General features: G+C 37.6%; 1 protein-coding gene across 8 annotated transcripts in view; it reads right to left on the bottom strand.

Moving 5' to 3' along the window:
• Positions 1-12,675, bottom strand: part of ANK2 (ankyrin 2) — a 322,635-nt gene that overhangs the window by 141,570 nt on the left and 168,390 nt on the right. The window lies entirely within an intron of this gene.

Here is a 12,675-nt window from a genome sequence, read left to right as displayed (position 1 = left end):
ATTAGCTCCTAAACTATGTAAATGGACCACCATTCTCTTGATTGTACACACTTTAGCTAGCACCTTTAAAGGTATAAATTATTGCTCATTCCAAAACAGGCTGGGAGTGATTGCAAATCTGATTGAAAAAGTTAAAAAAAAAAAAGCTCTATGTTTCAGTATTCCAATTGAAGTGGCATAGTTTATCCTGAACATCTTTATATTGTTTTTTAAAGCTGTTCTGAAATTCTATCATTCATTAATTCCCATATTCATTTATTCAGTTATTTACTAAAATCTGACCACTGTAGCTGGGACATCACTGGGATACAGTAATAAGACAGACATCTGCCCTCATGAAGCATACACTATGGTAATATTATAATAATATTATGTAGTCAGAGTTTTAAAAAATCACTGAAATTATATAACTTGAGTTTAAAATTAAGTTTAAATAGGCAAATTTTCTTTTTATCAGATCCTTTGCAATAGGTAACACCACATGTAAAAAAAAAGTAAAACTTCGTAAAAACAAAATAGAAAACACGGAATAATTCATAAACTCTCAAATTGAACAATTCTCTCAAAACAATGTCAGAGTCTTAAACATTGTTGATTCCCTTAAAAATTCCACGCATTAATGAGAATAAGCAAAAACATAAATGAGACTTCAGGGATTTTCAAAAACTTAAAAGGAGAAAAAATAACTATTTTTAAAAATTTTTCTATCTGCATTGTGTAAGTGTGGAAACATTATTTAAAATGGCCAAGACCCAGCAAAATATAAAAATCCAGAGTATACAAGGAAAACAAGAAAAGACATTTTAAATTTGATTATAAAAGAAAATCCGCAGGCTTCAAATGGAGGAGGAAATTTTAAAACTGAGAAATATTGTAAGAGGAATGAATTGACAACTTTGTAGGATTCAGGAATAACTTGCTGGCTGGATAGCATATTTTTTAAAACAGAGCAAACAGGTGAAATCTTGGGTATTTTAAGAACACTGAAGAGGTGGCGGAAGGACAGAATTAGAGATTCAAAGGAAGGGAAAGCCAGTGAGGATGGTTAAAAACAATGAGTGGGTGTGGGATGGGGCTCTTTCATGACAAGTAAAAAAGCAGGATGCAAAAGAAAAAAAAAAGAACTTTTAATAGAGTAAAACAATTTGCTTACATGTTTTCCTCTGACAGACTTGTGTATAGATCAGGAGAAAGGGAGACGGACTGTGGTTGCCGGATCAATAGGGAAAAGAAATGTACCATTCTTAGGCTCCTGGCCTGGGTCCTGGGCGCTAGAGGGGCCTCCTCTAGGTGAGCTGGGCTGGGGATCCAGAGGCCCAGGGGGACACGCCCACCCTGATCCCCACAGCTCCCCTGCTTCCAGACCACACACCAGGCATGCAGCTACCCAGAATCCTTGCCTATGCAGCACCCCGTGTGGTGCCAGGGCTTGCTCAGACTCCGTCTTTGGGTTCTTCTCCCAAGGGTCTGTTGCCATGCCCCCGCTGTGACACACTGACTGATGGCCCCCCAATATGCCCTCATCTTAATCCCTGGAAGTAGTAAATGTTACCTTATATGGCAAAAGGAACTTTGCAGCTGTGACTAAGTTAAGGATCTCGAGGTGGGGAGATTAATCCTGGATTGTCCAGGTGGGTATAATGGAATCACAGGGGTTTTTATTTATTAACTTATTTATTTTAAATGTAATGCATGACTAAGCAAACATGTATGCATATCCTCCCCTCTTTTTTCTTTTAAGATTTTATTTATTATTTATTTGAGAGAGAGAACGAGCAAGAGAGAGCACAAGCAGGGGGAGAGGGGCAGAGGGAGAGGGAGAAGCCGACTCTCCGCTGAGCGGGGAGCCTGACTCGGGACTGGATCCCAGGACCCTGAGATCATAACCTGAGCTGAAGGCAGGCGCTTAACCGACTGAGCCACCCAGGCGCCCCTCACAGGGTTTTTATAAGAGTGAGGCAGGCGGTCAGAGAGGAGAGAAGACACTGTACGGCTGGCTTTGAAGATGGAAGGAGGGGATGTGATCCAAAGGAAAGAGATTTTCACTTACAGCTTCCAGAACCAGCAGTGCCAGCACCTGGGTTTTGGCCCCATCAGACTAATTTCAGATTTCTAAAATGCATTTGCGGTCATTCGTTACAGCAGCAACAGGAATCTAGCAGACACCCCTAGAGTTGTTTGCTAGAGAGGGTGGAAACAGTGAATGGACAGAGCTTGAATGTGTAGGTCAGGGTGTCCACACCTTTCCACGTGACGCTCGTGTGGTATGGATGGAGCCAGGGATGGGCCAGGAAGAAGAACCGGCTGCAGGCCAGGGGTTAGAATCAGCACACCCCCTGCCACAATCCTGCGTGGAACTCCAAGGTTTCCGAGAAGTCTACATTTGGACCTGTCATGTTGTTATAAAGATATATTTGTCAAGGTGGAAAGATAAAAGATACGTATGTAACAGCTTGATAGACAGCTTTTAATTTTAAAATGTGTATTGTAAGTGAGCCTCTTTTTCACTCATGTCCTGGGCTCTGCAAGTGCTGATAGCGGGCTAGTAGCAGAGAGAAAAGGGGGAAATATCCACAAGTAGTACGTGGGGGAGGGGAAGAAGGGCAGTGACAAACGAACATTCAGGATCTTGGTTAGAGTATGCCATGAATCCCATTTGTGCCTGGAGCCACAACCTCAGTACGCAAGGGCTTTCAGCAGTGTAGGGGATGTAAATATGAAGAACAATAAAAATAAAAAGAATTTGTTGAACTTCTGCCATATGATATTCACTGTGAGAGATGCTTTGAACATGTCACCTCAAATTACAGTGATCATGTATCTCTGTTTGCCTGAGACAGTCTAAATTTATGTGTAGTATCCTGGAGTAATTATTAATAGCATCTCAGTTTGGATGGTCAATTAAATGGCCTAATAGTATCTCTAATACTTAGAATAGTGCTGCAACATTGGTACTCTCATCCCCACTTGGTTTTTTGGTTTGTGGTTTTTTTTTTTTTTTGAGTAAACTCTACCTCCAGTGTGGGGTTCAAACTCGTGACCCCGGTATCAAGAGTCACATGTTCCACCGACTGAGCGAGCCAGGTGCCCCTATCATCCCCATTTGAAATGAGGTAGCTGAGGCTCAGACATTTGGGTAACTTGGCCAAAATCTCACAGCTAATAAGTGAACCAAAAGTGATGGACAGAAACCAGTCATGAATAGTCTTCTTCCCTATATGAAAGTCGGGACTTGATCCAATAGATGTGTGATCCTCAGCCTGGCTCTGCAACAGAATCTCCTGAGGAAACTTCTAAGAATGCCTAGGCACTACCCTGTCCCCTACTGAACTGGTGTCTCCATGTGTGAAACCAAAGCACCTGCAATTTTTAAAAAGCTCAATTCTTGAAGTTACCTGAAGAACATTGTTATAGGTGATACAGAACAATTGAATGGTTTGGGGCAGGAAGTACCATGATCGCAACTGCATTTCAGAGAGTTCACGCTGGTGAGCACTAAGTGGACCAAACCTACTCTGGTTTGGGGTGGTAGAAGACAAGAATGAAAGTAAGGGGTTAATCAGCTTTGTAGTATTTGCAATAGTGTATTTAAAAGATGAAGGAAGCCTGAGCCAAGACAACATCTTGGGTAGGCGAGGGAGGGAGCTATTTACTGTTACCAAATATGTGAGGTAAGAAGGCAATAAAGATTTACCACAGGTCCTAAAGATGTGGGAAATTACCCTTTCCTTACTTATTGATGCTACTTAATAAGAAAGACTCCGCCAGATAATGTGAAACATGCCTCTGGGTAATTGGGACAGGGCATAGTAGCATTTTAACAGCACTGTAAATTTTATAGGAAGACTTTTATCTCTGCATATAAATAGGTTAACAACACAGGATTATTGGCCTGTGTTCATGCATCCAGGTGCTTTCCAATGTACTATGTCTATACACCTTTCTAAAATAGTCTGGCTGCATGTAGGGATAAAAGTGTATGTATTTTCTTCCTGTTGGTGTGAAAAAGTCAAAGACATCTACAACCTGGACTGATACTTGGAGGATGCAAACAAGCACAAAATTACCAGCTGTCGTAGTAGTCTCAGTGTGACCAATAGGTGCCTCTACCAACCGGTTCTTAAATATTTTGAACATTATTCCTCTCCATAGCAAATTATTAATTATTTTCCATTCATTTATATTTATTCAACAAAAATGTGTTTGGTGACTTTACTGCTAGGCATTGTGTTTAGCATAGTGATTCAGAGATGAAAGGCACAGTCCCCGCTAATTAGAAGCTCACAGTCCAGAGGCTGAGATGGGCAAGTAATATGTTACAGTTCAGTGAACTCATACATAATTAGTCTCTTAAAAAAAAAAAGAAAAGAAAAAGGCAAAGAAGTGGGGTGCCTTGGTGGCTCAGTCGGTTAAGCATCCAACTCTTGATTTCAGCTCAGGTCATGATCTCAGAGTCCTGAGTTCAAGCCATGTCTTGAGCTCCATGCTGGGCATGGAGCTACAAAAGGAAAGGAAGGAAAAGAGGAAGGAAGGAAGGAAGGAAGGAAAGAAGGAAGGAAGGAAGGAAGGAAGGAAGGAAGGAAGGAAGGAAGGAAAAAAGGAAGGAAGGAAGGAAAAGAGGAAGGAAGGAAGGAAGGAAGGAAGGAAGGAAGGAAGGAAGGAAAGAAAGAAGGAAGGAAGGAAAGGGAAGAAGGAGAAGAAAACGAAGTTGTTGTTACACGAGGGATATAAAGAGAACATTGAAGGGCACAGAACTAAGCTGGATGAGGAAATTATATTCAAAGGAAGTCACTAGGATTGACATTTGGTAGACACGGTGAGTGATTTGGTTTGAACTGAATCATGAAAACCGAAGTTAGCCATAGAAGCAGGAAAGGGATTTCAAACAGCGGAAACCCCATGAGAAAACAGTGAACACCTAGGGATCTGCAGATAAATCCGTGTGACTAGCAGGAGGAGGAGGCTGAGACAGGCAGGGATCAGTTCCCATGTGCCATGTTAAGGAGTCTGAATCTTATTCTGAAGCCTCGGGAATCATGGTTTTAAGATGAGGTTTGGCATAATCACATTTTCATTTTAAAATGAATTTGCCAGGATTGGGGAGGAATTGGAAAATGGCCAGAGTATACTCTGGAAAAGTAGAAATAAGGTTTTTGTAATAATCCAGATGAGAAGTGAGAATTAGGAATATTAATTTGATTTTGATATTTTAAAATGTAATTATATGTAATTATGTATATTCTACTTAAAGGTTTTACTCTGCATGATTGATCATATTTGATAAAATGTCTCAGATTCATTGAGAAGTTATAACAGTTTTCTTCAAATCCAGAAATTATGCTCTTTCAAGAATTCATACACATGTAATATTACAAAAAATGTTTTTCCTGTTTTCATTAGTGATATAACTACAGTAATCAGTGATATAAACCAGTAATCAGGTTTTTGCCACTGGTGAGAATTTCCTTAGGTAATTGGATTATCTGGGAAAATTGAATGAACATGAACTAATATTTATATATCTACCTATCAAATGTGGATTTACTGAAGCTTCTCAGAACATTTTAAAATCAGCTAGACCTATTGATATTTGTATGTCATTTCAAAGAAATTATACAGAGGTAAATAACGTCAGTATGCAAAGTAATGAATGGTTTAGAATCAATGTTTTGAACAAGGAACAAAATTCTAAGAACTATTATCATTACCAATTTTTAATATTAACTCCAGACTTAATTTTGTCAGCACATATAACCTTATTCTTCCCTTACACAAATAAAGATTCATTAATTGGATGACTTGAAATGATTGATCATACAAAATTAATCTTAACTGGACTCAATGTTACCATTCAATTTAAAGGGTCTTTTTATACAGTGCCAAGTTTATTTTACAGTTTTTCACTTAGGCAATGGATGAGGTGTCTTAAGAGTAACAAATACGAATATAATGTTTCTGTCCTCATGAGCACAAAATATTACAGAGTTCACAGAATATATGTATACAGAATCATCTATAGCTCCATATATACTATTATATATTACATATATATGTAAAGTATATGTACATATATGTAAAAAGTATATATGTAAAGTATACATACATATATGTAAAGTATATATTACATAGATACAAAGTACCTTTTTCTATAGTATTGCTCACTCTTTAGTGCTCTGATAGCATTTTCTTTGTGCTTCTTTTGGCAATTAGTATGCATTAAGCCAATTTTACATATATACAATTTTATATATATACTAAAGAGTGAACAATTAATACTATGAAAAAAGGTACTTTTGGCCCAAGAACACAGAGCTAAGAGGAAATTAGGAGGCCTTAATAAAACCAAGATAGTAGATCTACAGAAAATAAAATGTTATTTGCTGTTCTGTTCTTTTCTGGTTTCACGTTCCCCATCTCTCAAGAAATGTAGTGTCTGTGTGAGAATTCTCAGTGTATTTGCTGCCGGCACATATTTCACCTAGGGAATTCTGTTCTTGAAGCCTAATAATGAATCTCGCGAATAGTAAAAAACAGTAAGCAAAATTACCAAACCTGAGTAAAAGCCAATGCAGGAATGAGAATTTTTACAGGTCTAAAAATTATTTTAAAAAAAAAATTCAAAGATCTCTTACCCAGACAATAACATAGCAAACTGCAATTCACATTACTACCTAGCTAAAGGTATACCTTAGGTAATTTCATGGATCAGTCATAAGCTAAAAGAGTGGAAAGTGATTATGGAAGTTTCAAATGGTATATCTCTGTACACTACTCATTGTTATTTTATTTGTTCTTACTTTTGGTCTTATGCGGCCAAAGTTATTAAATATATTTTAATGATTAAAAGAAACTGCCCTATTTTCCTAGATGAAAATATTATAGCTGAAAAGGAACTCATCCTTTTACAGTTGAGGAAATTTTAACCCAGAGACTGAGCAGACCACCAAGTGGACTGGCCAGTTTCATAGATTAAGGAGACAATAGGAGGTAAATGGACACAGCTGATGCAGGGATGCTTGGAAACTCTTACCCTTTCCTTCTAATCTCTCAGGCCTTGATATAAGAATCACCCTCTCTAAGAGGCCTGATTCAGTGCCATAACAACACTTAGCACATAGTAGATGTTCAATCAATCTTTGTTAAATGGGCAAGTGAATAAAGTAGGATAAAAACCAAGTTCCTTTTTATGCCTGGGGTGGTTTTAAAGCATGTCTTCAAATTCTTTGACATGCCTCCCGTCAAAAAAGGTAAAGCCTAATTCCCCTTCCTTTGAATGTGGGCCAACTTGGTAATTCACTTTCAATGCATTGATTATGGTGGAAATGATTGTGTATGACTTTGAGGCTAGGGTTTAAAAGCCATTGCTTTATTGCCTTGCCCTCTTTTGGATCACCTGCTCTGGAGGTAACGAGCTGACAAATCATGATGACATGCAAGCAGTCTATGGAGAGACTCAAGTGAGAAGGAATTGAGACCTCCCACCAACAACTAGCTCAAGGGGAAAAAACACCCTGGTAGTGAATCCTCCAGCCCTAGGAAAGCCTTCAGATGCTCAGCATTTTCATCCCAACCTCATGAGTGACTCTGAGCCATAATTGCATAGCTAAACCACTACTAAATTCCTGATCCACAGAAACTGTTATGATAATAATGTTTATTGCTATTTTAAGCCACTAATTTTGGACATAATTTGTTATGCAGCAATTGCTAGCTAACACAATGTCCACAAGGTCATACATGATCTGACCATGGCCTGCCTACCTTGCCAATCATACTTCTTACCACTCATACTTTACACTGCTTCCTTTCTCTTTAGGAAAGGAATTCATATCCAGACAGTTATTTTCAAGTAACTTTGTGACAACACAAAGCAATGGTAGTCATATGTCACTACTTTATAGTATTTTGCAATTAGATAAGATTAAGACTTTGCATTTTTAGAAGGAATGAATGCGGGATGCCTGGGTGGCTCTGTTGGTTAAGCATCTACCTTCAGCTCAGGTCATGATCCCAGGGTCCTGGGATCGAGTCCCTCATTGGGCTCCTTGCTCAGCTGGGAGCCTGCTTCTCCCTCTGCCTGCTCTGTCTCTCTCTCTCTCTCTATGACAAATAAATAAAATCTTTAAAAGAAAAGAGAAATGAGTGAAGTAGGTCACTTGTATATATTTGCTTAGAATGGAACAATCTATAGTCTAAGAGAGTCTGAAAATTATAGCTTTAAATCTTTATAATACCCTGAATCCCATGTGCCGCTTGCCAGTTTTCTAAGAGTATTACATATACCCCTCATATCTACTAGAAAACTAATCCACAAATTACATACCCAATTCCAAAAGTAGAAAATGGAAATGGTTACAGATAGCTCCGGGTTTGAACTTAGCAAAACTAGAATTCCCCTTTTGATGAAGCCTTATTGTCTTTTTGTAGGAAGGTCAATGTCAAGATTTAGGTTTTTTCACAGAGCAGAATTCTTCAGCAGCCTTAGCCATGACACTCTAGGAAACTCTTCATCACATGATGGTTAACGGAGGTTAGTAATTACTCCTCTAGTTACCATCCCAGACACTATGTATCATCTTCTTCCTTTGAACTAGCATTATGAGAGATAAGGTTGGGAAGCATCCCCAATTATCACCCAGCTTTAAGGTCAGGATGATTCAAATTATTTCCCTAAATATATCGTAAATGCACAGCTGCAAAGGATTTTAAAAAAACCAGTGGGTATTAATTGTAGTCACAAAAAATAAAGACTATTTTGTGTACTCTGGAGGTGTACTTAGGGCAAAAGAACAAAAGATATGATTCTACATTTGCTTGGCAGTGAAGAAGGCATTTTATTAATTAAAATATCATACAAATTTTCTCAGGTGATTTGAACTTGACAGTTCTTTACCAGGGTTAAGATATTACGGGTTATTTTAACCACTTTCTTCTCCCCAAAAGTCCTCTTTAATGGATTATAGCTAAACTATTAAATGACATTAAAATGACTAATGTTCTAAATCTTTCGAAGGAGGTTAAACTTTATGGAGTATTTATCATGTCATCTTATTTCATCCCCACAACTACGCTCTTAGGCCATTTAACAGAGAAGGCTACCTATGGCAGTCATTTACCCAAGGACATCCTCACAAATGGTGCAATTAGGGTCTGAACTCTGGAGGACTCCAAACCCAGTGCTCCTTCCACTCCCCTCAGCTCTTCCCTTCAACTGAGATCAAATTGTCACAGAGATCACCCACGCTTTTAGCTAGTAATTGGAGAATTAGTCTTCTTCCATTTTCTCCTAAGCCATTCACTAGAGATAAGCAGGGAAGCTCTGCCTAATGACAGTATTAGAATCATCATGAACTGCTTAATGAAGAATGTCCAAGTGTTCTCTTAGGTGTAAGAATTTTTCCAGTGACATAAGTAATATATCTCTGTACAACTCAAGGAAATGAACATTCATAGGTATTAAGAAGCATGCCTTAAATTTCACACTACTTAAAATGTGGAGCTGGGATTTGAACCCACATATAACTGATTCTAAAGCTCATGCTCTTTCTACTACACTATCCTGCCATGTGCCTTAGTAATATATTTGACAGACACTATTTTATCATATCTAGGCATTGTTAGCAATCAGAAACACCACTGAAAATAGTGCATTCAGGGGCGCCTGGGTGGCTCAGTTGGTTAAGCAACTGCCTTCGGCTCAGGTCATGATCCTGGAGTCCCAGGATCGAGTCCCGCATCGGGCTCCCCGCTCAGCAGGGGATCTGCTTCTCTCTCTGACCCTCCTCCCTCTCATGCTCTCTCTCAATAAATAAATAAAAATCTTTAAAAAAAAAAAAAAAGAAAATAGTGCATTCACACTAGGCCTACCATAATCCCTACTTTCAGTTTCTCATGGATAAATAACCAAGAAAACATGTGAACTATTTTACCGAACATGATTTAAGATCAGTTTTCATAGACCACAGCTGAAGAGCAAGACTTTTCGTACTATTGCCCTGTAGTCATATTAAGAGCAAACCTTTAATATATATTCTGACGTTTTTCCAGATGAGCTTGTCTCACCAATATTTCTACACTCACCAAGTTCAATTGTACCTCTTAATGATGTTACTACTAATCTTTCCATGTGGAAAGTCTTCCATTTCAATTTCTCCTCTGCAGTGGAAAATTTCCCTTTATTTCCTTTTCAGTGCCTAGCTTCAGTCCTCTGTAAAATTTTCCTTAACAGAGTTTAGCCAGTTTCCAGTTTTCCCTCTGGGATATAGTTGGTTCCATACAGTTTAGTACCAAATCATACACCATCTTCTCTTGTTTGCCTCTGTTGCTTGTGTGTTTGTCTTGACTTTGTATTTAGTCTATATACTTTTTAAAAGCAGCTTCCTATCTGACAACTGTTTAGAATCCTCCACAGAAATGAGTACTCTCCTGAGTACACAATAAACACCCAATAAATAGCTGCTAAGTTTACTCTTACCTTTATTTTACTCAGTTCCTGACAATTATAGATAACTTACATTTGTACGTTTCTCCTTTATTCAAGTTTAAAATTTAGATGCACCAGGTGACTCACCACTACTGCATTCTACAAAGGAGCTGAGGTGGCTGATAATAATTTTAATTTACTCATATAATTCCAAAATACTGAAAACCTTTATCTCATGTTTCACTTTGCGAAAATGAATAGATACCTTATTAAACTGTTAAGCTGTAACTGAATCATTATATTGTTTATGTCCTTGGATTTGTAAACCAAAAAACAAGAAGTCAAATGAACTTTTAAGTAATCATGGAAAAAGCAAATAAAATTTTAAAGCAAAGAAAATATTAAAAATGAAGAAAGCAAGTGAATTTTAAAAATAGAATACCCAAAATACAGTAGTGGGCATCTACCCATTACTATGCCTACCCAATATCCTTTCTCTTTTTTTTTTTAAAGATTTTATTTATTTATTTGAGAGAGAGAATGAGAGAGAGAGAGCATGAGAGGGGGGAGGGTCAGAGGGAGAAGCAGACTCCCTGCCCAGCAGGGAGCCCGATGCGGGACTCGATCCTGGGACTCCAGGATCATGACCTGAGCTGAAGGCAGTCGCTTAACCAACTGAGCCACCCAGGCGCCCCCCTTTCTCTTTTTTGATAGCATCCTGGTTTTTCCTTAAAGTATCTATGTTTCCCTCCATAGTTCATATAATTTCAATAGAGCTGAACTTTTCTTTTCATCTACTAGCTCTAGGCAGAGTATCAGATGACTTAAGCCAATCAACACATTCAATTCTGTTGGATACAATGACTGGTTCAAGTTTAGGCAAAAGAAGTAAAATGGTCCAATTAGTCAAATTCAGGATCTTCTTTTGGAAAGCTGGGACAAGTCTCCCTTATTTTGACTCTGAACAAGAAAAAGTATGGCTCCAATCTTAGGTCCACAAAGGAGACCAGCCTAGAATAAAGCTTGCGTTGCAGAAATCATAGCAAAGAGGAAAAGAGAATCTGAGCCCTTAGTTATGAATAAGCCAGTGGGAGGGGAAAAAAAATGAAACAAACCAATATACTACTGGAGTTTACCTTACCTATTTGAACTTTGTATTCATGAAAGCCAAGAAAGTTCCTTTTTTAATTACCCGAGTACAAAGTAAGTTTTTTTCTTGCTTGCAATTGAAGACATTCTAGTTGATACAGGCATCTATACTAAAATATAGCTTATCCTACTGTCATTTGTTTAAAATGAAGCAATTTCCTGGTAATCTGGAATATCAAAAAGTATTTCACAGAAATGAAAGTATTAAAAGCAGAATTTACTATTATGTTAAAAATATGTTTTTCAGTAACCCTGAGATACAGCTGCAGAAAAAGTATAAAATCAATTTTTAAGAATAAGGTTAAACTACAAAATAACAGGTGGGTTATTTTCAGTAAGGAAATAAATTTTCTCTTCCAAGAGAAGAGATTTTAAAATATTTTTTTCTGTGTGAGTGGCAAACAAAATAAGGTATTCAGTGGTAGGTTTTCTTCCATTGTTATTTCTGCATATATAATGCTAACTTTCATTTAAGTCGTTGACAGAAATGGCAAGTTTATCTATCACTGGATTAAATGCTTTCTCACTATATCACATAAAATTTTACAATAATCTATAAGACTGCTGTTATGTTGTACATGTAATAATTTTAATGATAAAAACTAAAATTAAATATGCAGATGCTGTGCCCTGACTAATCTCTACAGAAGCAATGAAAATGTCTCAATATGAGAGATGAAACTTTAACATAAAGTTAATAACTATTTGAATATTGAAATTGGGTAGAAATTAATTTCCTGATATATATTTTTTTAAGATTTTTATTTATTTATTTATTTATTTGAGAGAGAGCACATGAGAGGGGGGAGGGCCCAAGGGAGAAGCAGACTCCCTGCCGAGCAGGGAGCCCGATGCAAGACTCAATCCAGGGACTCCAGGATCATGACCTGAGCCGAAGGCAGTCGCTTCACCAACTGAGCCACCCAGGCACCCCCCTGATATATTTCAATTAAATTTTTCTAAACTTTCAAATTACTGAACAACATAGATTACTAGGTTCATATCTTTATATGTCTTTACATATATTTTTATACATCTCTATTGCCATTTGCTCGGCTTTTTAGCAGTTGCTTTAAAAATGTGTATTTTTGAGCAACTTCATA

This window comes from Mirounga leonina, unplaced genomic scaffold (genome assembly GCF_011800145.1).
Source record: "Mirounga leonina isolate KUSES-001 unplaced genomic scaffold, KU_Mleo_1.0 Mir_357, whole genome shotgun sequence".
In the NCBI taxonomy this organism is placed as follows: domain Eukaryota; kingdom Metazoa; phylum Chordata; class Mammalia; order Carnivora; family Phocidae; genus Mirounga; species Mirounga leonina.
This window is presented reverse-complemented; position numbering and strand designations above follow the sequence as displayed.